The 22,951-nt window shown below is 39.1% G+C and overlaps 1 protein-coding gene across 2 annotated transcripts in view; it reads left to right on the top strand.

Annotated features, from left to right (window-relative positions):
* Positions 1-22,951, top strand: part of phyhiplb (phytanoyl-CoA 2-hydroxylase interacting protein-like b) — a 63,961-nt gene that overhangs the window by 30,984 nt on the left and 10,026 nt on the right. The gene's annotated exons all lie outside the window — the stretch shown is intronic.

Raw genomic sequence — 22,951 nt, 5'->3', positions numbered from 1 at the left:
TAAATTGAATACAGATTTAAGTGAGTTAAATGTCAATTTTAATAGTCGTTAAACAAGTAGCATCTCACATTTAATCTATCTTGTCCCTACTCGCTATTTGGATCCCCAACTCTCTTTGTCTCTCTCTCTCTCTCTCTCTCTCTCTCTCTCTGTCTCTCTCCTCACAATCAGTTACTATAGTGCAGTGTATAATTAATGTGATAGTGAAAAATGATACTGATTTTATGTATTTTTTTCTTTTTTGGACGCATCTCAACAATAGATTCCCTTGTCTGAAACTAGGCAGCTGAGGCACAGGATTGGCAGTGGTCAGTTACATAACAGCAAAAACTCCATTTATTTTCAGTTGGGGCAAGTTAACAAGGTTAGTTATTGAACGCAGTGGAATTTAGGAGCACACACGTATGATCTGACTTCTTTTAAACAATGTTTGGAACTCTGAAAGAAATGTAGTTAGGGCTCCCAGTAAGTGACTGCCTGCAGGATCTAAGCTGTGAGAGTGAGTAGAATAATCTTTTTAATCCTTTATAAATGTGTGATTGTGTGTGTATGTCAATGGGAGCAAAAGAAATTAAAATGATACATTAATATGCCCTTGTTATTGTGTTCACTAACAATGATCAATTAACAGGCCAAGATAAAGGCTCTCTTTATTATCCCCCCTCTCTAGATATTGGCAGTATCAAAATAAGTTTAGATAAAAATAGAGTATTCTTGGGGCATATTGTGAATACTGATCATAAATGGCTAAATTTGATAAATTTAAGTAAAGGAATGCAAAATAAAATGATCTTAGTAAACTGAATTGGGTTTCATATTGTTTATAATAGACAAAGGATGACAGAATCTCTATCTGAGTTATTGTTTCTTAAATAATCCTTTGTCATCTGACACAAAAAGAGTTTTGAGGCAAGTAGAATTTTAGATCTAACTTGTTTTAAAAAAAAAGTGTTTGGAATCCAGGGAGATGAGTAAACTGGCAATGTAGTCAGGACCCACAGTGAGTGACATTTTGAGATCTAAGATGGGGCTGTGGTTAGAGTACTCTTAACATTTCATGTAAATGTGTGATTCTTTGTAAGCATTGGCAATGGGTGCAATTAAAGCAACTAAAAATTATATAGCAGTGTCCCCCTGTGATATGCCTGACCTCAACCCTGAAGACAAGATGTTGATTAGCTTTATCTCTTGGTAAGTTCAAATACATCTGGATCACTGGCATTTGTGGAAACAAAGTGGAAAATTGCTTTGTTGTGTCCTATGGAGAAATAGCAAGATGAAGCCCAAATTGATCTGTTAATGTCCCTTTATTCATAAACCAAATGATAGCACTTATTCACCCAATAACCTGCTCTTTGATACTCCATTTTGTTTCTGTTAAAGATGCTCATTCAGATTTCACAATGCTTGGTCCAAACTTGGACTAGAGTTGAAATCTAGAGTTCAAGAAATCTAGAGGTGACTGCTTTGATATCAAGGCAGCATTTGACCAGAGTGTGGCTACAAGGAAATCCAATAAAATTGAAGTCATTGTTAATGAGGAGGAAGATTCTACTTTTTGGAGAACTTGATTTTATTTTTGGTGAGTTATCACAGCTGCCTGGACCTTACTACAGAGATTTCTCAGGACAAAGTTCCTAACACCTGATTATTCAATCAATTTACCTCCATCATAAATTCAGAATGCCGGCCAGTGGTGTAGTGGCATCCATACCAGACCTTGAGGTGAGTGATCCCGACTTCATATCTAGCCTGCTCCTTGAACGTTTTCCATCTCTGCTGAGTTAAGCATTGAGCTAGCAACTCAGCCTTGTAAAAAAAATACAGACAAATGCTAAAGAAATGGCAAGCTTGCCACACAATGCGCCACAAGGCATGGAAAGAAACAACAATAAATTCAGAAATAAGTGTTCACTGTTAATTGAATGATATTCAGTTTCATTTTCTTTCCTTAAATATAATGAAGCTGTCTGCTTGTATGAGGAAATAGCTGGTCAACAATCACCTGATAACCGTTCAGTAGCATTTTAACCAGAGATGGAAAGCAATGACTTATTTTGAATGTGGAAGATCCTAGCAAACTTCCACTGGTATTAAATGTTAGTGCCATTATTAGATTGTTTAAATTCAATATCCTGGAGATTACCAAAGATGTAACAGGATGAGTAGATGATGGTGTGGTTATTAGGGGATCTGTGGTTGGAACTTCTGAAATGCATGACTGTCCCTAAACCTCTTCCACCTGCATTTCACTTTTTAACTATTGTTTGTCCCACCTCTTTGAATCACGTCTACAGATACGTCATTCAACAGGATGCTTGCAGCAGCCTGCCATAACTTCTTTGATAAAATGTCTCAAACATGAGACCTTCTGGATTTAGAGTTGTGTGTCACCTGGAACGTTACCATTTTCCAGGTTACACACTAACCCAACTTAGAAACATATGGCTGTTGCTGCATCATTGCTGTTTGCAAAAGTCATGGAAATCCCAAACCCAGAGTCACTGTAGTTGCACTTTCATAAACATTTAGAAAAGTGCTCTCCATCAACATTTCAACTGTATTTAGAATTGCACTGTAAACATCCCATTCTTTTAAAACAATATGGCTGTTTATTACAAATTGTGCTTCCTGCTTTGATTTTGTTTACAACGTTTTAACTTTTTCAGAGATTCTGTCTTTCAAAATGAGTTATTTTCCCATATACTATTTAAAAAGCATTAAAAGTAGAAAAAAAAGTGCATTGATAATTGAATGGATTATTGTTAGTTGTACTTGAATATAGCATGGATTTATTGTAGCACTAAATGGTAATGACTAAACTAACCAAGCTGGTTGATGGTGTTATAGGTGGAACTGAGAGGAAATTGAATTTAATTAATTAATGATGTACTGCATATTTTGAACTTTACAAGAATGTAAAGTTTGCCCTAAATGACTGGTGATCCAGGTTTCTTAACTACCAACTGATTGTACTTAATTATTCTGGCAAGACAGTACCTTGCAGCATTTGTAAAACAGCACAAGCATTAAGTCCTCTGCTGTGGTGTGTAAGGAAGCATTATTTAGCCATACTAATGTAACCCTGTTGCATATGAGTAATTATTTATTTTTCTAGCACAATACTTTATTCTGAATGGTAACTGAAAAAAAATGTTCAAAATATTGTACTGCAAAATTGTGAAGCAAGATAAATTATTACAGGTAGTCTCCAAGTTACAAACGTCTGACTTACGGACAACTCGTACTTACGAACCAAGGAAGGAGAATGCCGTCCACCATTTTAAGTTGTTGCCGTTGACACTGTGTTGAGTGTGTAACTTTGTATTTGGCTTAAATTTTTCTTAACAAGATTCACCCTGACCCCCCCCCCCCCCCCCCCCCGTTCCGGTCAGCTGGTGGCGCAGTGAGATCAGCGCCGGGCTTGAGAACAGAGGTTTCCGAGTTCGATCCAGTGACAGACCGCTCCCGTGCTGGGTTAATGTCGATCCAGTGACTCCCGTACCATCCATGCCGGGTTGATGTCGAACATGCAACTCGACCTCGTAAAAAAAAACAGTCACCTCCAGTTTAAATTCCCACACGGAATATTGTGGAGGATCAAATACAGTACCCAAACCCAGCACAGCACACACTTGTCCCATTTAACCTGACTTTCGGACCCGGGGAATTCAGCGCGGTGGTCCTTAGGACTCAGCAGACCTCGGGAGCTGGCGCAGGTCGGGACTCGCCACCCGCAGTGTTCCTGTTCCATTGATGGGAAGCGATCGCGATTGAAAATACAGTGGAAATAATAAAGCGTTTGGAAAGAGTTGAAACGCCATCGGTCATTGGAAAAGCGTTAGGCTACAGTCAGCCAACGATTGGAACAATTTTAAAGGATAAAGTGAGAATAGTGGAGCATGTGAAAGGCCCTGCCCCGATAAAAGCTACAATTATTACTAAGCAACGCAAGGTGTGGTGTATTTTATGAGTTTGTATTTGAAAGCAAGATTTTGGTGAACAATGTTTGCTGCTTGATTTTGCCAGTGCAAGTAATTAGATTGAGTTAAACTGCTGCAGGATCCTATAATGGGTTGGATTGTTTGATTTCTCTTGGCATTTTCTGCATTTATCAACTTGAATTAGAAGATTATAGCAGGGAGCTTAACATTCAAGGATACACATTGTATCAAAAGGACAGGCAGGTAGGAAGAAAGGGTGGGGTGGGTCTGTTGGTAAAAAAAAAGAATTAAATCCTTTGAAAGAGCTATAGAAGGTGTAGAATCTCTGCAATCCTTCCAGTAATGGTACTCCCACACTGATGTTGTGTAGGGTTTCAGGATTTTAGTGATAATGTAAACAAACACTAAATACATTTCCAAACAAAATGGTTTGTAGCCTGGAAAGAACCAGCAGGTGGTGATATTGCTATACTCTGGCTGTTCTTGAATTTTATGATTACAAGTTTGGAAAGTGCTGAAGAAATAAATATTGGTGATTACTGAAAATAAGTAAAGGCACTATTGAGTGGAAATATTGGTCTGTGTAAATCTATTAGTTGATTAGCAGAACAAGGCAGCATTTAAAATATATTGTGGAGAAACTTAAAGCACAAGGATAAAACAAAAACAAGAAACTGGTGTTAAAAAGAGAAGTTAAAATACCAGGCAAACCATAGATTGAAGCATTTGCAAAAATGTTCAGTGATGAAGAAAATTGGATATTGAAATACATTATGTCAACATTTAGCCATTAAGGTCATGGGTGTAATTGCACTTAGCTTCCATGGTACCAGAACTGTCAGAATGAATGAGTAGTAGAGGGAATGGATTCTGAGCAATGAAATTGTAAATGGATCATCGTCTCAGTAGAAATGGAAAACACTGAAAGATCATTTGATTTTTGTATTAAGAATATTAAAGGGATAATACTTCTTCCATTAAGTCCAGAACAGTAAAACTAGGAGTCAGTTTCAGAGGTGCAAATCCCTAAATAATCAATAGAATTATTTATATTGTGGTGAGTGAGTAGTAAATCAATGAAACAGACTCCCTGCAGAGAACATGGAAACAAACTTTGTTCATTCAAATGTAAATTGGATTGATCTTTTTAAGAAAATAATGTAAATAACAACATAAGAATACCTTGATTCCTGACCTAAGCACGAAGCCCTCGTATACCTTATGTCTAGATCTATTGTTCGTAGAGATTGATTGCCATAATTAATTGTATCATGGGACTAGCAGGATGATGGGAGCTGAACCAGCTGGACTGTGATCTGTTTTCACCAGTTTTATTATGTTGATGTGCTCATATGCTGTGAATAGTTGTTATAGACAGTACAGTTTGTAGAGAGTGTACTACAACATTTAACTTCTTTATGACTTGAGAGAAGAACTGTTCAATTGGGAACAGAAACACTGGGCTCATTACTGATGAATGTAAATTCTTTACTGCTTTTGTTATTTGATGACACAGCACCAAGAGGCTCCAGATGCTCTGTTTGAGGACTGCAGTAATGTTACTGCAGTAAGTCAGAAGCAAACATGTTTCTCCCCTTGGACTCTGAGAATGTATCAGTAAGTATGAATGTGATGTTTTTTTTTGTCAGAAATGATGAGGGCCTTTGACATTAGTCTAAACTGTATTCGTTCTTGCTTTTGAATTCTTCCATGAGACAGCTACTGAGCAGAATTCCATCTTGTGAATGGTCAGAACGTTCTCATTTTTGTCAGCTCTTTCATTACAGAAGATTTTTATTATTTACTACTATTGTAGACAGTAAGCAAATCACATGAAGTTTAGTTTCAGATTTTGCTGGTTGGTCTTGTAATGAAAGATTGAATTAATATTTTCTCTTACAGTACTTGGAAAGATCTTCCTTGGTTACTCTTTTTTTTCTGAAGTTAAATCACAATTTAGCTTCTTGTGTTTTCAAAGGTCATTAATCTGAAATTTGTTATGAAATTATTTAGTTAACCATGAATGATATAAGTTTTAGCATACATATTTGTTTTGCCAACATGAACCAGCTGCCAGCAGTCATCCGAGTAGTGCTTAGCTTGCTGATTAGAAGTACCTTGGGGTCCAGCAATGAAGATATGAATGACAGCAGGATCAAAAACAATGCAGAGGAGAAGGCCCATCTCCACAAGTTCCCTGACAGCCTTGACAACCCTGGCCCCCATCATTACTGGCTGTTAAAGCTTTTAAAAACTAAAAAAACACTGACATCAATTATAATTTAAAATATTAAAGGATTATTATAAAGATAGAAACAGGAGTAGACCATCTGGCCCCTTGCACATACTTAATTGAGAGTGCGGTTGATCTTTTACCTTAGTACCATTTACCTCTACTGGCCCCTTGTCCTTTGATTCCTTTCATCTTTAGAAATCAATTTATCACTTTGATTTGAATGCACTCAGCAACTGAGCTTTCACAATGTTGATGGGTGGAGAATTCCAAAGATTTATTAGACTCTGGGTGAAGAAGTTGCATCTCATTTCACGCAGAACACATAATTTATAAAGGAACTTCCTTTCTTTCCCCACAGTCCTACAATTACAATGGGGGCATATAAATATAGAGTAAATGGTAGGATTACAGGGGGATTTTGGAGAACATGTCCAATAGTCCCAGGAGGTATCAGAACAGGTTGAAAAGGTGATTAAGAAGGCAAATGGGATACATTCCTCAGGTAGGGTGTAGAATATTACAGTATGGAAGTCATGCTGGGAATGTGAAAACTTTGAGTTTGTTGCCAGAATGGGAGAATTATGTTATGAGGAGAAATTGTCTAGGTTTGATTTTTTTTGGAACAGGAAATGGAGTAATAGTGTATTTAAGTGTATGAAATTTAAGATCTAGAATGTATGACAGAAAGGGCCTATTTCTCTTGGGAGAGACATGAGATTGAAGTTGATGGAATTTGGAATCTGAATTGATAAACAATCTGCTGATTTAACACTCACTGGTCAAACAGCATCTGTGGTGGGGAGGAAGGAACTCAGGTCAAGACTGCTCAATTGTGGAAAAAGACTGGAGAGGCTAAGTCTATCTTCCTCAGAAACAGAAGAGGTCAAATAGGAACATGATTGAGGCATATAAAATAATGAGGAGTACAAATAGGTTGGACTGCAGATGTCTTTTCTCATATTAGAGATAAAATTAGAGGAAAGAGTTATAGTGAAGGGGAAGAAAATTAGAGGAGTCTTGAAGGGCCCTTTTATACACAAAGAATGTTGAATATCTGGAATGCACTTCCAAGTGGGTGGTGGAAACTGACAGCATTTAAGAATAGTCTGAAAAGCACTTAAATCTAAGCATTGAAGGCTCTGGGCCAAAAATCTGGAAGATGGGTTTAATATGGATGGATGGCCACTGGTTGGCATGGGACAAATGACTTGTTTCCATCCTATATAACTCTATATCTAAATATGTGAGTCCCACGCATTTTAATGCTTATGGGACATTTCTGAAGAGAATCAAAGTCATAATTGTACATTTTTTTTTTGTTTTTGACTCCTTGATCCACATTTGCCAATGTAAAAAATTAAATGTTTAATTGCCTCTGAAATGTTGTGAGACTTTTACACCGCCAGTAATCTCTACCAGTGTCATCGTTTTGAGGTATCTCACCGGTATTAAAAGAGACCATGTTTCTGATATAAACTGTGAAATTACAGATTACTGCAGAAAATTAGCATCTCTCTTGCATTGCCTTAAATGATAACTGAAAGCACAACATTGCATTTTGCTGTAATTCTGTTCACCCATCTGTCAACAATAATAGTTTATTTATTCATCCTTTATAACTTGCTAGTATGTGATTGCTACCTTAAAGTACTATATATAACTAAAATTGTTTCATTATTTTAACTAATGTTTGAAGGATTATTGAAAGGTTCTCCCCACTTCATTAGAACAGTGGGAGTCTATTGTCCTGCATTTCTGTCAGTAGGATAAGTTCTTTCAGCGAGTCAGTTTTTACCTCTTATCACTTTACATACCATAGCGTGCATATGAACATTTAAAAAATACTCTTACATTAAAGATTTTCATTGTTAAGTACTTGAAATTGTACATCATATCAAAAAGATATATGCAGATGAATCAGCAAAAACTTTAAAAATAACTATATAATCGGTACAGAGGTATCCAGTACCAACAAGAGCAGCATCATGTCATGTTTCTATGTGTGACTTTCTGGTAGCTGTTTGCAAAAGTGCAGTGAAGATGTGTTATAAGAATTCAATGTGAAATATTTAGAAACCAAATGCTATATGCAAGAATATTCATATACTCTGTTTATACTAGAATGTATGTTTCTTGATTCCTGTTTTGAATAAAGACCTGAGTTACATCTCTCCACCCTCCAAATGGAAGTCTATAAACTGTATTTCTCTTTTTATTTCCTTTCTTGGCTCCTCCTGCTCTTCTAGCCTATCAACTAAAGTCAAGAATGATGCAGCTATGATGGACATTTGGCTCTTTGCTCGTGTTAACTTTTTGATAGAAGTTATTTCTTCAATTTTGAGTATTCTGTTTCTCTAATTTCTACTGAGTCTGGTATTACTACTCTGTGTCATAATAGTCTGCTTTCATACAGAATTGAATTTTCCTTGGATAAATAGCTCTTAAACATAAGTGATTTTTTCTGATTCTACCAATACCTCTGACAGTGGGTTCCAGATACTGACTCTGTCTATATACAAAAACTTTTCCTGTCCAATCCCCTTTAAAATTAATCACTTTTCCCTCACCTTACATCATGTACTTTTGTTTTTAATACCCCTACTGTGGGAGAAAGATATTGGTTACTGACTCTATTTATGCCTCTTATGACTTTATAGTCTTTGATCAGATCTCTCCTCAGTTCTCCTCAGTCTCCTTCACTTCAGAGAAAACAAGTCCAGCCTGGAGAAGGGGAGAACTTCTGGTAAGATGGAGGCATGTTCGAATGCAGCAGCTTCTCTGGGGCCAACCAAAGGTGCACTTTTGGTTTTTAAAATGTTTTATATGATCGTAAGACTATACTGTACTCCAAGAACAATGGGTACAACAGGTCTATTGCATCAGTGATCTGTTCATTGTTCAGAGCTGCCAGTGAGGTGTCGAAGGAGCCAGCGGACAAGTTGGAGAAGGAGAAGCTGTTGGATGGCCAGGAGCAGGAGAAACCAGTGGAAGAGTCAGAGAATGGGAGCCGGCACTCAGCCAGGAGAAGGCGAAGCTGGTGGTCAAGTTGAAGAAGGTTTGGAGGAGCTGTCCTAGGTGCAGACTGTGCTGCTGCCTGCTACTCGAAGACATCAGCGTTGGTGCGCGAAAGTAGCATGCAGTGTAACCATGAGTGACTTTCTTGAACATTTCTCTTGCTATTGCAAGACCCTGTTGGATATTGATAATGTGAGATGCCGCCGGCCAGTGGAAAGACAGATGACAAGGCAGCAGCATGGCCTCAGTTGTAGCGAGGACAAGGTGTCACTCGGGCTTGCTTGCTGCTGCTGTCCAGGTGAGATGATGCTGAAGGGGTATAGTGTGGAGTCTGTGCTCAGTTGGGAGCTGGCCTCTCTCATCAGTGCTGCCCTCAATTTTCATGTCGCTCTGGGACTTGGACTATAACATGTTTTCTAGTGTAAGGATGTGTGCATTGTTTTTTTTCTCTCTGTATTTTGAATGTATGTTATGCACTTAGGCCCCAGAGGAACACTACCTTGTCTGACTTTATCCATGTATGGTCTGAATGATAATTAAACTTGATTTGATTTGAGCTCTCTCCTCATAACTAAAGTCCTCCAAGCACGTCAATATGCTGGTGAATCTCATCTGAACTGTGTCCAGTGTAGCCACGCCTTTCCTTTGTGTAATGGCCAGAACTGTACAAAATGCTCCCAAATGCAATATAACCAGTGTTTTGTAAAGTTGCAGTACAATGTCCCAACTGTTATATTTTATCCCATGAGCTCAAAGGCATGCATGACAAATGCCTTCTTCACCACCTATCCATCTGTGTTGCACTTTCTGGGAACTATGGACTTAGATGCCCCAGTCTCTGCTTATCAACAACCCTTAATGCCCTTCTATTTATTATATATGCCCTACCGTTATTTTACTTCCCAAAATGCATTATCTTACACATGTTGGAATTAAATTCAATCTGCCAACACTCTACTCACCTCTCTGACTGATCTATCCTGCTGTAGCTTTAGACAATATCATCATCTTAGGTGAAATCCACAAAATTACTAATCATCCCTCTTTCATTTGTATTTAAGTCGATAATATATACCATAGACAACAAGGGCTTCGCACCTTGCCTTGGATTTTATGTACCTTAATTTTCTGGTCCAGCCTACCATGCAGAATCTTGTCAAATTCCTTGTAGGAAAAACTACCGCAGCAAGGTAGACCCATCCAAGTATGTAACTGATATGGTCTTTAAAAATCTTGTTTCAGGATTTAAAGATCAACTTGAAAATATTCTGAACTGGTGACTTGAGAAAAGAATTTCCTAGTAGCTTCACATTTACTTTTAGTTAGAAATCTTTCCCAGGGATTTGGTTTACCGTCTCTTTGCACTAGAATTGAACACACTGATTTGCTGCATGTCATTAGGAATCAGAATTGATGGGTTTTGAGGAGAACAACCATTGTGTTAGAATGTTTCAGGATCATGCAAACACCTCTAAAACCAGCCAATCCATAGGGTACTTAGAAACAATAATAGGATTGGAAAGCGATCAACATAACTTTATGGAAAGGAAATTCTTTTTGATAGATCTGTTGGACTTTGTAGAGATTTAACTAGAAGGATAGGAATGAAATAGTTGGCATGGTGTATGTGAACTTTCAGGAGGCCTTTGGTAAGTTACCATTCATGGTATTATTAAGCAAAATTGGAATGTACAGTAATTGAAAGTAATATACCAGCATGAACTGAGGATTAGATAATGGACAAAAAACGTGAGAAGGACATAAATCATTTTCTGGGTTGGGAGGTTGTGATTGGTGGGATGCTACAGGAAATACTGCTGTGGTGCTAATTATTCACATTCTATATCAATGATTTGGAATGAGGAGATCGCAAGCAATATATTTAAACCTGAGAGTAATGGAAAGCCGGTGGTAATGTGGGTTGTGAGATGGATGTTGAGAAAATTTGGCAGGAAGTAAGCAGATTAAATGAATGTATAAACACATGGAAAATGGAATATAATGTGACAAAATGTAATGTCATTCACTTTGGTACAAAATAGAGGCAGTGAGTTTCTTTAAATGGTGAGAGCTTGAGTGGTACAGTTTATTGATATTCAGAGGGCCTAGACATCTTTGTAGACAAATCATGAAAAATGAATATGTTGATACAACAAGTACAGTGGAATCTGACTAATTGGGCCATTGGTTAATTAGGTCAGCTGCTTATTTTGGAAAATTCATAAAGAACTAAAACTAATCGAAAATAGATAGGATTCCCCTTGTTTATTTGGGACACTGCAGTGCTTAATTGGGACAGAAAACTGTTGCTGAACAACTTCTAACTAGCATCAGTCTCATACACTTGTGCGGCCATTAGACACTATGTTGTGCTTAGAGCAAACAGTTTTAAAATGGTGTCAGTTGTGTGTGTTTGTGTTCAAAAAGTAGTGATTTTTGTCACTGATGATTGGCAGAAAATAAGCAGTAAGACAATTTAGAATTATTTTGCTCACTGCAGTTTCAAGCACTCATGACTAGAGATGCCAGAAACAGCCAGGAGTGAAAATGAAACAATTGACCACTTCAGCAAGTTAGGAACTACAAAAAATTTGAAGGTATCAACCATCATCTTGAATGTTACAATGAAAATGAAGATTTGGAGGAAGCAATTGTCAAAAGCAGTCCATTACCTGCACAAGGTAACTACGATGATTTTGTTCATTTACAGTCAAACAAAAGAACATGGCAGCATATACTGGATGAATTCCTCCATTGCTAACTATTAGGAACTAATACACAGTTTTATAGTACTGTAGTAGTATTGGTAACATTCTAATTTCCTCTTTATTTCATTTAAATACATAATTTGTTACTCAGTTAAATGGTAGTTTGTCTTTTTTATACCTTTTAAACTATCGTCGTGAAACTTTGGCTAATTGGAACAGTCGCATAATTGGATCAAACTGTGCTGATCCCAACGTGTCCCAATTAACTGGAATCCACTGTTATTAGGAGGTTGTGTAGTATATTGGTCTTTCTCACAAAGATTATAAATGCCTCGGTAATCTAGTAGCCTGTTGATGAAGAATCTGGAATACTGTAAACAGATCTGGTCGTCTTTCCTGAGGAAGTTAATATTTGCGATTAAGAGTAGAGTAAAGAGTCACTGCATTGGTCCTTGGGATTTTGGGTTTGTCATATGAGGACAGGCCGACTTAAATGGAATTAAATTTTCTAGTTTGAATGAATAGGTGTAGTATTATTGAAATATAGTAGAGTATATGTCAGGATCATATTTAGCTTGACTGGGTGTCCAGAACCAGGAACCAAGGTCAAAAGATTGATTATTCAAGATGAGAAATGAATTTTTGTAATTAAAGAAAGTGGCTGACTAACAAGTTTTAGGTATTAAGGGATAAGGGGTTAATGTAAGCAAACAGTATCACAGTAAAAGCTCAGTCATAATCTTACTGAATGGATGAGCATCCATGAAAGGTCAAATGGCCTACAGTTGTTTCTGTTTGAGTTCTTATTATTCCTTTAGAATAAACAAACCACTTAATGCTGAATAAATTGTCAGGATTTCTTCACTTATTTAAGTAATGTATTTCTGGTCTAGCTGAAGCTATATTATACAGTCCTCCAATGGCTTTACATGATACAAAATGTAACAGTGGATCTCAAAGCATAAGCCCACAAGATTAAATTCAGCATGGTGATGTCTGTTTTAGTACAGTATGTAGCAGAGCCCAAATAATAAGTAGCCTATCATCAGTTATGCATCCTTCTGGAAGTTAATGAAATTATAATTTCAAGTGGGTTTAGACCGTAAGACATAGGAGCAGAATTAGGCTACTTGGCCCATCAAGTCTGCTCCGCCATTCCATCGTAGCTGATTTATTATCACTCTTAACCCCATTCTCTTGCCTTCTCCCCATAACCTTAGGAGCCCTGACTAATCAAGAAGTTATGAACATCCACTTTAAGTATCTCCATTGCCATCTGTGACAATGAATTCCACGGATTCACCACTTTCTGGCTAAAGAAATAGCTTCTCATCACTTCTAAATGAACTTTCTATTCTGTGGCTGTGCCCTTTGGTCCTGTACTCATTCATTGTAGGAAGCATCCTTTCTGCATTCATTCTTTCCAGGCCTTTCAATATTTGATAGGTTTCAATGAGATTTCCCCTCCTATTCTTCTAAAGTCCAGTGAATACAGGTCAAGAGCTATTAAATGCTGGTCAAATGTTAACCCTTTCATTCATGGAATCATTCTCATGAACCTCCTCTGGACCATCTCCAATGCCAGCACATCTTTTCTTAGATAATAGGCCCAAAACTGCCATAATTCTCCAAGTGTGATCTGACCAATGCCTTATAAAGCCTCAGCATCAAATCTTGCTCTTGTATTCTAGTCCTTTTGAAATCAGTGCTAATATTGTATTTGCCTTCCTTACCATGAACTCAACTTGCAAGTTAACCTTTAGGAAATGCTGCACAAGGACTCTCAAGTCTCTTTGTATGTCTAACTTTTGAATTTTCTCCCCATTTAGAAAATAGTCCACACCTTATTTCTTCTGTTGAAGTGCATGACCATACACTTACCTACACTATACTCCATCTGCTACTTCTTTGCCCATTCTCCCAATCTACTCAAGCCCTTCTGCAGACTCCCTGCTTTCTCAACACTACTTTCCCCTCCACCAATGTTTGTATTGTCTGCCAACTTGGCCACAAAGCCATCAATTCTATCATCAAAATCGTTGACGTATAACTTGAAAAGACCCCCACAGAACACCACTAATTATTTGCAGCCAACAGAATAGGCCCCCTTTATTCCAACTTTTTGCCTCCTGTTTGTCAGCCAATCTTCTATTCATGCTAGTATCTTTCATATTACACCTTGGGCTCTTGTTAAGCAGCCTCATGTCAAAAGCCTTCTGAAAATTTAAAATAAACAACATCAACCAATTATGCTTTGTCTATGTTGCTTGGTATTTTTTCAAAGAATTCCAACAGATTTGTCAAGCAAGATTTTCCCTTGAGGAAACCATGCTAACTAGTCTATTTTATCATGTGCCTGCAAGTACCTCAAAACCTCATCCTTTATAATGGACTTAAATATCTTCCCAACCACTGAAGTCAGGTTAACTGGCCTATAATTTCCTTTCTTCGGCCTCCCCCCACTTCTTAAAAAGTGGAATGACATTTGCAATTTTCCAGTCTTCCAGAACAATTTAAGAATTTATGATTCAGGAAAGAATATTACTAATACCTCCATAATCTCATCAGCTACCTCTTTGAGAATTCTGGGATGTAGTCCATTTGGTCCAGATGACTTGTCTACCTTGAAGCCCTTCAGTTTTCCAAGCACCTTCTCCTTAGTAATAACAACTGCACTCACTTCTGTCCCCTGACACACTTGAATTTCTGGCATACTACTAGTCTCTTCCATAGTGAAGTCTGATGGAAAATTCTTATTAAGTTTGTTCACCATTTCTTTATCTCCCATTACCTTTCCAACTTAATTTACCAGCAGTCCAATATCCACTCTCTCCTCTCTTTTACTCTTTATATATCTGAAAAAAATTGGTATATAATTTTTATTTGACTATTTGGTATACAATTTATAGTTGATATATAAGACCGTAGACATAGGAGAAGAATTAGGCCATTTAGCCCATTGAGTCTGCTCTGCTATTCCATAATAGCTGATCCTGGATCCCACTCAAACCCATACACCTGCCTTCTCACCATTTCCTTTGTTTCCTGATCAGTCAGGGCACCAATCAACTTCCGCCTTAAATATATGCATGGTCTTGGCCTCCACCGCAGTCTGTGGCAGAGCATTCCACAGTTTTACTTTTCTCTGCTTTAAAAAAAATCCTCCTTCCCTTTGTTCTGAAGGGTCGCCTCTCAATTCTGAGGTCAATACTCCCCAATGCCATTAGGCTTTACAATTCTACCGCCAGGACTTAAGAACTTTTTAAAAGCTATTATTAATGCTTTTTGAGATAGTGATTTAGATGCATATCATATTTTTTTTTTACTGAGTTAAGTATTGTATGCTCCAACAAGTGTATGGGACATTGGAAAAAAGTTGAATTTCCCCATGGGGATGAATAAAGTATCTATCTATCTATCTATCTATCTAGTTCTGGATACCCCCACCATAGGAGACATCCTCTCCACATCCATCCTCTCTAGTCCTTTCAACATTAGGTAGGTTTCAATGAGATCCCCCCACATTCTTCTAAATTCCAGTAAGGACAGGCCCAAAGCTGCCAAACAGTCCTCATGTTAACCCTTCCATTCCTGAAATCATATATTGTATGTTTTGAATTTCTGCCATTGTTGAATTATATCTCTACAATGCATGGGGTGGAGAAGCAAGCAAAATCAAAACTGTAAAATAAAGTAAGGTGTAGTGTGTACAGGTCAACGAGGTCTTTTTCTATAAAGAATTGTTACCCCTTGATAACGCACTCAGTGAAATGCAGTCTTAATGTCAAGTCAGAAACTCTTAATTCACTTCAGAAATTCAGCTGTTTGGAAGGTGTTTAAATTTAAAATATGATAAGGTCGTATCATCCTGACAAAACTCAAAATGGCCATTAATGAATAAGCTATGTGTAGGTGCCACTTTATGGTATGATTAATGATGCCATCTCTCATTTTGCTGGTGATTGAGGGTAACCATATTGTATGGTATTAGCGGGAATGAATTTATCTTACTTTTTATGACTCAAAAAGTTTGTTTAATTGTCATTCAACCATGCACATATTTACAGCCAAAAGAAAAGCTTTCCTCTGGGGCCAACGTGCAAAGCGCAGTACCAACAGTCACACACAGCACACTGCACATATGGCTCATATAATTAAGATAGCAGAAAAAACAGTTACAAAAAAAATTATATAGCTCAAGTCACCAAGGGGCATAGGCTGAAGATTGATGGTACTAGGACATTGTCTTGGAGCCACATTTCTGCAAGAACAAGCACGCAGCAGTTCCTTATCAGCCATAGACAAACACAATCCAGCTTGTATGTCATTGAGAAGAACGTTGAAGAGCTGCACCAACGGGAAGGGTCAGCCTCCAACCCGACAAGGACTTAAGCATGCACAGCACATCTCTGTTCTCTCCCACACTGCCTCTGGCCTCTCCTCCCCTGGACAGCTGCAACAGATGACGCTGTGGCATGAGGGCCTAGTCTGGCAAAAACTGAGGCCACACAGCTCCACCGTCATCCATCTCACCAATGAACTGGATTATTAATGTTCAACAGGGTCTTGCGATCATAAGTAAAACATCAAAGACAAACATTTGCACCATTTATTGGACTGTGTTCTTCCTCCATCTTCTGCCTCCGATACCTTCTTCCCAGGATGACTGCAGCAGGCAATGACATAGTATGCATCAAGCCCATGCTGAGTTCCATCACTGTCTAGGAATTCACTAGTGGAGTAGACCTGCAGTACTTAGTGATTTTAATATCCAGCAGTGTCATGTACAAAAAAAATGTAAAGGATGAATAATTTTACCATTGGTTGGACCCGGAGAGGCCGTTGCAACAAAACCTGCTGCCATCTTACCAGAAAACTATAGGTTGAGCACACTAGGACTTTTCTCTTTGGAGTGGAGGAGGATGGGAGATGACCTGACAGAGATGAACAGAATGATAAGAGGTATAGATAGAGTGGACAGCTAGAGACTTTTTTCCAGGGCAGGAAATAAAAAGGGACATCATTTTAAGGTGATTAGAGGAAAGTATAAATGGGATATCAGAAATAAGTTCTTTACACAGAGTGGTGAGCACTGTTCCCTCTAAACTGCTTAGGTGCATAACTACACAGTAACTGAAATGCTCCTGTGCAATTTTATGTTAATATGATTTTGAAATTATACTAATACAGTTTTGAAATCTATGTTGATATAATACCTGTAATTGTGTTTATGAATATAACCCATAAATTTTCTTATTAATAAATGTACTACAACCTTTACTTTGAAACATTTCAGAGCTTAAACATATTTACCTTGTTAGTGTTTCAACTTACTCTACTGTTACAAATTGTAACAATAACCACAGAATGGATGTCAGTAGCTGATTGTTATAAACCGTGAGCTTGCTGAACACTGTGACTGTTCTAGTCAAAACATTTTACTTTTGTCTTCTGTATTTGTTTTGACATGCATATTACAAAAATACATTTAAAGTGCCTTTTATAGTTTTCGGGTCCCGTAAAAATTACTGTGCTGACTCTGTAGAACACCTTGCCAGGGCTAATGGTAGAGGTGTAGGATTTTGCGAATAAAACATGTGAGATTCATTTCATGTGTTTAACAAAAGCCTTTTACTTCAATTATGAACAAATCAAAGACAGTTATCTTACACTGACATCATTACATCAGACCCCATCTGTTAAAGTGAACACAACAACTTGATTACGGTGTTTGTGAATTATGTAGAGTGGTTTCTATTATGAACAATCTGTGTTATATGTCACCCATTACATTACCCTACACAGGCCATCTCCCAGAATTCACCAAAACTGGCATCGTGAGTCTATCCGGAGCTCGTATGAGCCACCTGGATCGGGTCCTATATGCCTTGGTTGGAGTAACAGAGGATGCCTCTGACTCATCCAGAAGTGTACTGACACACATACAAGGGGTGATTGATAAGTTCGTGGCCCAAGGTAGAAAGAGTCAATTTTAGAAAACCTAGCACATTTATTTTTCAACATAGTTTCCTCCTACACGTACACACTTAGTCCAGTGTATGCGGAGCATACAGATCCCTTCTTTGTAGAAGTGGTCCACAGCAGGGGTGATTGATAAGTTCATGGCCTAAGGTAGAACAAGATGAGTTATACAGCTCTCATTGCATGCATGTGCATTTCAACTCTGATTATACAGAAAGTTTGAGGTTAATAACTCATCTCCTTGACGAAGTCCTGATGAAGGGTCTCGCCCCAAAACGTCGACTGTGCTTCTCCTTATAGATGCTGCCTGGCCTGCTGTGTTCCACCAGCATTTTGTGTGTGTTGTTTGAACTTCCAGCATCTTGCAGATTTCCTCGTGTTAGGTTTTCTAAAATTGACTCCTTCTACCTTAGGCCACAGATTTATCAATTACCCCTCATATGGGCATGTCACGAAGCCTAGGCTACGGTAGTGGAACCATCCAGGTCTAGCTGGGTGATTTAAGGCAATCTACAGAAATACATGCAGATTTGTTTGCCCTTCCTATCTACAATAAGTCTTTTCACCCTTTCCAAAATGCAGAATGGGCCATCATTGGGGTGCTTAAGGAGGTGTGGATGTACATCATGGCAGACAAAAATGAACAAGATAGAACATAGGTCAACTGAAACTGAAGAATGCTGTATGCCATGTTGAGAGGTAGGGATAGGTGTAAAAGAGTTGAGTTTACTGGGGAAAGCGGAACACTGTGGAGATGCCGACCAGGCAGTTGTGGCATCAGGAATAAAATCATCCAGAACCTGTAGCAGCTGCCCATACACCAACTCAGCTGTGGAGAACTGCAAGTCCTCTTTTGGAGCTATTCTGAGTCCCAGCAGGACCCAATCGTGCCAACACTCATCTGTCAGAAGGCTCTCAGAGTAACGGTGAAATCAGTCACACAGACTATTGAATTATGGATGATACACTTGGTGTGATGCAATTTGATGTTGTGGCCCAAAAGTCTGAGGTGAATTGGTGACTGCAGTCGGAAGAAATATCAGGTGCGGTGCTGAACCGAGTGACCCAGGTGTTGGTGAATGGGAATGCCCAAGCCACATCCACAGCCATCATCGACATTAGAGGGACAACCACTGGTCACTTGCTGGTACAATTCACCATGTTAAGGAGATGCGTGAAACTGCGGGAGGGAGGGGAGAGGCTCAACTAAATCCACGTTGATGTGGTCAAACCATTGCTCCGGGACTTTGAAAAGTGTCAATGGTGCCCGAGCATGATGGTTAATTTTTGCCCACTGACACACGACACAGTCAACACACCAGTCTTGCATGTCCTTCTTAAGGCCATGCCACACAAACTTTAAAGCAACCAGTTTCCATGAAGCCTTTCCACCCAGATACGATAGGCTGTGAATGGAGTTTAAAAAGAGTTTGCAGGCACTATGGAGTAAGGGTGACCATTTGTAATGTTGCACGAGAGAGGAACTCCCATGTTCCTGAATTTGACGTCGGCCTGCAGGCCCATGACTACTGTCCTGTAAGCCTGGACCACTGGGTCAATAGCTTGGTTTGATCCATGCCAGTATAGTCAATCCCGATGTGAATGGCATCGACGGTGGACCACAGCATTAATTTTCCTTTTGTGCTGTATGTCAGTTGTGAATTCTGAAATGTAGGTCAGGTGGCATTGGTGCCATGCACACCAAGGATCTGATGTGTTAGCCATTCTGTGTACAAGCCATTTGTGATCAACAAATGCTGTGAAACGCTGACCCTCCAGTAAGCAATGAAAATGGCAGCTGGCCAGATAGAGACCGAGAAACTCACAGTCAAGTATGCTGTACTTCCTCTCAGTGGGAGCAGAGCTGCTGGCTGAAGAAGAGGAGCAGTTGCCACATGCCTCCAACCAAATGCTTGTGGTTCGCACCCACAGCATAGTCTGAGCATCTGTAGTGATGCCTATAGGTGTGTTTGGGAGCAGGTACACCTGTAGGCTCGTGTTCGAAAGAGCTTGTTTGGACGATAACCACCATTGGGCTTAGGAACCATGCGGAGAGGTAAAGCCCAAGGGCTATTCTACCTGTGTACAATGCCAAGTATTTCTATATTTGCAAACTCAGTCTTTGCAATGGCCAGCTTTTCTGAGTCTAGTCTACATTCATTGGTGTGGATGGGTGAGCCAGTTGAGGAAATGTGGTGCTCGACCCCATGCTTTGTGACTGTGGTGGAAGATATGGGTTTAATGAGGTTTGGGAATTCACACAGCGGTCGATTGAATTCACATGTGGTAGCGCATACACTAGGGAGAGTTGAAGTGGGAAACTTACTGGGGTACAGGATAACAACCCAAAGTCCTTTGTGTCCAGAAGCCAGCAGTCCATAGGTGACCAGGAAATCTGCACCAGGTGAATGTGATTGTCCGAGCCACATCCAAAACAAAGCTTTGGCCAAGAATGGCTTAAAAACAACGAAGCTAATGTCCTGGAGTGGCCAAGTCAGAGTCTAGACCTCAATCCAATTGAGAATTTGTGGTTGGGCTTGAAAAGAGCTGTTCGCTTAAGATCCCTATGCAGTCTGACAGAGCTTGGGCAGTTTTATAAAGAAGAATGGGGAAAAATGCAGTGTTCGGATGTGCAAAGCTGATGGAGCTTCAAGGCTGTAATTGCTGCCAAAGGTGCATCTAGTAAATACTGACATGAAGGGTCTGAGTAATTAAGCAATCAATTATTTTGTGTTTAATGATTGTAATAAATTTAGACCAATTGTAGAAGTTTGTTTTCACTGACACAAAAGAGTTGTTTCTGTTGACTGGTATCAAAAAAATGCCAAATTAAATCTAAAACATGAAAGTTTCCAAGAGAGTGAATACTTTTTATAGGCACTGTATTTATTACATGCAGGCAGGTCTTCTAGTAGACTCACCACTCTGCTTGCAGTAAAATGACTTATCAATGCTACAAAGTAGTAAAATTTGGTATTGACCACAGTGATTTATCACTGGGCTTCCGCTTTTGCAAACCCCACAGTAATGTGCTGCTCCCAAAACTCTGGCAGTTTCAAATGATTGCATTGGTCAACATGTTGTTGAGTATCTCTGAAATCATCCAGGAGTCATCAATGTAAGAATTTGTGAATAAAACATGCAAGAATGATTTTATGTGCTTAACAAAAGCCAAAGCCCTTTACTTCATTATTACCAAACCAAAAGCAGTTGCCTTACACTGACATCATTATGTCAGACACTGTCTCATAAAGTGAATACCACAACTCAATGAAAGTGTTTGTGAATTATGTAGAATAGTTTGAGGATGGGGATATACACTCATTGGCCACTTTATTAGAGACAAAAGGTATCACTGAGCGTATTTCCGTATGTTCATGGTCTTCTGCTGCTGTGGCCCATCACCTTCAAGGTTCAACGTGTTATGCATTCAGACATGCTCTTCTGCGCACATATTATAAGTGGCTGTTTGAGTTACTGTTGCCTTCTTGTCAGCTTGAACCAATCTGGCCATTCTTCTCTGACCTCTCTTGTTAACAAGGTGTTTTTCCCACAGAACTGCTGTTCAATAAGTGATTTTTGTTTTTCACACCATTCTCTGTAAACTCTAGAGACTGTTGCATGTGAAAATCCCAGGAGAGCAGCAAAGATACTTGAGCCACTTTGGCTGACACCAACAATCATTCCATGGTTAAAGTCCCTGACATCTCATTTCTTCCCCATTCTGATGTTTTCTCTCTCTCTCTCTCTCTCTCTCCCTCCCTCTCCCTCCCTCTCCCTCCCTCTCTCCCTCCCTCCCTCTCTCCCTCCCTCTCTCCCTCCCTCTCTCTCTCTCTCTCTCGTGTTTTACGACAGTTGACACCCAGCTTAATGGTGCATTACCGCCACCTTCTGCTCCGGAATGCGCAATAGACTTATATTCTAAATCCCTTTACCCAATCACACACACACGCACATACCCTAACCTACACTTTATCCTCCCATCTTTGGCCATCCTAGTACCCTATTCCTGTTTATCTGTCATACCCTATAAAAAAAAACCTGTACCCCTTAAGAAAGCTAAAAATACCCTAACCTGTGCTCTTTCACCCATGCCCGGCAACCCTTTTAATGTGAATTCCTGCAATCCCCAATTCTCTTAGATTAGTTCTCATCATCTCTCTCTGTATCCCATACTTCCTGCAACTCAGAACTACATGTTCTACTGACTCCTCTTCCTGACATTCCTCACACAATCCTGTCTGGTGTTTCCCTATCATTTTCAATGTTTTGTTTAATGCACAGTGCCCCAGTCTTAACCTAGTCCACACAGTTTCCTCTCTTCTGTATCCACTGCTTACCCTAGTAGCTGTAACACTCTTTTGTATTTGATATAAATGACTCTCTTTCCCCTCTCTATCCCATCTTTCTTGCCACATTTGGTTGATTTTTTCCCCAGACTACACACTTAAACTCTACTGATACTAATGTGCATTTCTATATTTTCTTTCTTTAATGGCCTCTTTGCTAACTCATCCACCCTCTCGTTCCCCTTCACCCCTACATGTGCTGGAACCCATAGAAATTTTACCTGACCTCCCTGATTTGCAATTCTTGTGACTGACTGAAGGACTTCATAAAATACATCTTGCCGACTGTTTGAGTGAAAAGACCTTAAACTTGCTAGAACTGAGGATGAATCTGAGTATATCAACGCTTTGACTTGTCTAGCTTTCTCTACCCATCGCAACACAACCAACACTGCCAGCATCTCCACTGTATGATGTTCAGTCTGAACAACTGAACCTCTTGACAATGCTGTTATCTATTAATTTGCTGCCATATGATTGGTTGATTAGGTATTTGCATCAACTAGCAACAAGTGTACCTAATAAAATGACCACTATTTGGAGCCACCACCCCTGACTCACTGCTTACAGCTCTAACTTGTTAGCCATCCACTTACACAAGAGGATTTAGTGGGACTTGATTGGCTCCAAGAGACCCCTCCATATCACGGTATTCTGTAATGGTACCCCCACTTTCCCATTCAATCGCATATTATAAGCAGAAGTGCTGCAAAATGG

This window comes from Hemitrygon akajei, chromosome 23 (genome assembly GCF_048418815.1).
Source record: "Hemitrygon akajei chromosome 23, sHemAka1.3, whole genome shotgun sequence".
Lineage (NCBI taxonomy): Eukaryota > Metazoa > Chordata > Chondrichthyes > Myliobatiformes > Dasyatidae > Hemitrygon > Hemitrygon akajei.
This window is presented reverse-complemented; position numbering and strand designations above follow the sequence as displayed.